Below are 3,321 nucleotides of genomic sequence, written 5' to 3' on the forward strand. Positions count from 1 at the left end.
TTAGAATTATATAAAAACCTTTTAGAATTATATAAAAACCTTTTAGAATTATATAAAAACCTTTTAGAATTATATAAAAACCTTTTAGAATTATATAAAAACCTTTCAGAATTATATGAAAACCTTTAAGAATTATATAAAAACCTTTTACAATTATATGAAAACCTTTTAGAATTATATGAAAGCATTTTAGAATTATATGAAAACATTTTAGAATTATATAAAAACCTTTTAGAATCATATGAAAACCTTTTAGAATTACATAAAAACCTTTATTTACGAATTATGTCTCGAACGCCGCCCCATAGTACAAGCTCTCATAAAACGTGTAATTTAAAAAAAAAAATACCTCAAAACAGAACGGAGCATGACAGCGAGATTTTTTTCAACCGTATAATTCAGCGCTCACATGCAAACCTTATTTTGGTCTGCGTAGCTACACGTACCCTGACTTTTACGAGTTCTCAAGCACCTTATCTAACGCATAATTTTTGCTGTAATATTTGCTACCTATACTTGAGCGCTTAAAAGCAAACCTTGATTTAAGGTTTATTATTGCTTTGTTAAACTAACCTTGCGTTTAGATCAAAGAGTGAATAGTATGATTTTTAATCAGATCACATAATACCATAAGTCCATAAGATATGTTCCATAAGTGTGACACTTCCTATAACTTAATAATGCTAGAGACTTACTGAGAGCTAGTTCGAGAACGACGCAAAATTGATTACACTCGGTTACTACTAAGCCTTTAACAGCGCCTCTCCAGGCGTCGCCTTAAGAGAATCTATCAGAGCTGTGCTAATTCGCTGGCAACTATGAACGAATTAATTAGCCAATTAGCAACTAGATAAATATTTTTGAACTAATTAACTTGCCCTATAGCAATTAGATAAATATTTATGAACTTATTAACTTGCCAATTAGCAATTAGATAAATATTTATGAACTAATTAACTTGCCAATTAGCAATTAGATAAATATTTACGAACTAATTAACTTGCCAATTAGCAATTAGATAAATATTTATGAACTAATTAACTTGCCAATTAGCAATTAGATAAATATTTATGAACTAATTAACTTGCCAATTAGCAATTAGATAAATATTTATGAACTAATTAACTTGCCAATTAGCAATTAGATAAATATTTATGAACTAATTAACTTGCCAATTAGCAATTAGATAAATATTTATGAACTAATTACTTGCCAATTAGCAATTAGATAAATATTTATGAACTAATTAACTTGTCAATTAGCAATCAGATAAATATTTATGAACTAATTATCTTGCCAATTAGCAATTAGATAAATATTTATGAACTAATTAACTTGCCAATTAGCAATTAGATAAATATTTACGAACTAATTAACTTGCCAATTAGCAATTAGATAAATATTTATGAACTAATTAACTTGCCAATTAGCAATTAGATAAATATTTATGAACTAATTAACTTGCCAATTAGCAATTAGATAAATATTTATGAACTAATTAACTTGCCAATTAGCAATTAGATAAATATTTATGAACTAATTAACTTGCCAATTAGCAATTAGATAAATATTTATGAACTAATTAACTTGCCAATTAGCAATTAGATAAATATTTATGAACTAATTAACTTGCCAATTAGCAATTAGATAAATATTTATGAACTAATTAACTTGCCAATTAGCAATTAGATAAATATTTATGAACTAATTAACTTGTCAATTAGCAATCAGATAAATATTTATGAACTAATTATCTTGCCAATTAGCAATTAGATAAATATTTATGAACTAATTAACTTGCCCTTTAGCAATTAGATAAATATTTATGAACTAATTAACTTGCCCTATAGCAATTAGATAAATATTTATGAACTAATTAACTTGCCAATTAGCAATTAGATAAATATTTATGAACTAATTAACTTGCCAATTAGCAATTAGATAAATATTTACGAACTAATTAACTTGCCAATTAGCAATTAGATAAATATTTATGAACTAATTAACTTGCCAATTAGCAATTAGATAAATATTTATGAACTAATTAACTTGTCAATTAGCAATCAGATAAATATTTATGAACTAATTATCTTGCCCTTTAGCAATTAGATAAATATTTATGAACTAATTAACTTGCCCTTTAGCAATTAGATAAATATTTATGAACTAATTAACTTGCCCTTTAGCAATTAGATAAATATTTATGAACAAAATTAACTTGTCCTTTGGCAATTAGATAAATATTTATGAACTAATTAACTTGCCCTATAGCAATTAGATAAATATTTATGAACTAATTAACTTGCCAATTAGCAATTAGATAAATATTTATGAACTAATTAACTTGCCAATTAGCAATTAGATAAATATTTACGAACTAATTAACTTGCCAATTAGCAATTAGATAAATATTTATGAACTAATTAACTTGCCAATTAGCAATTAGATAAATATTTATGAACTAATTAACTTGCCAATTAGCAATTAGATAAATATTTATGAACTAATTAACTTGCCAATTAGCAATTAGATAAATATTTATGAACTAATTAACTTGCCAATTAGCAATTAGATAAATATTTATGAACTAATTAACTTGCCAATTAGCAATTAGATAAATATTTATGAACTAATTAACTTGCCAATTAGCAATTAGATAAATATTTATGAACTAATTAACTTGCCAATTAGCAATTAGATAAATATTTATGAACTAATTAACTTGTCAATTAGCAATCAGATAAATATTTATGAACTAATTATCTTGCCCTTTAGCAATTAGATAAATATTTATGAACTAATTAACTTGCCCTTTAGCAATTAGATAAATATTTATGAACTAATTAACTTGCCCTTTAGCAATTAGATAAATATTTATGAACAAAATTAACTTGTCCTTTGGCAATTAGATAAATATTTATGAACTAATTAACTTGCCCTATAGCAATTAGATAAATATTTATGAACTAATTAACTTGCCAATTAGCAATTAGATAAATATTTATGAACTAATTAACTTGCCAATTAGCAATTAGATAAATATTTACGAACTAATTAACTTGCCAATTAGCAATTAGATAAATATTTATGAACTAATTAACTTGCCAATTAGCAATTAGATAAATATTTATGAACTAATTAACTTGCCAATTAGCAATTAGATAAATATTTATGAACTAATTAACTTGCCAATTAGCAATTAGATAAATATTTATGAACTAATTAACTTGCCAATTAGCAATTAGATAAATATTTATGAACTAATTATCTTGCCAATTAGCAATTAGATAAATATTTATGAACTAATTAACTTGCCCTTTA

Source organism: Phalangium opilio, unplaced genomic scaffold, assembly GCF_054372755.1.
Source record: "Phalangium opilio isolate 3A_F unplaced genomic scaffold, DU_Popi_V2 ptg000042l_1, whole genome shotgun sequence".
Taxonomy (NCBI): domain Eukaryota; kingdom Metazoa; phylum Arthropoda; class Arachnida; order Opiliones; family Phalangiidae; genus Phalangium; species Phalangium opilio.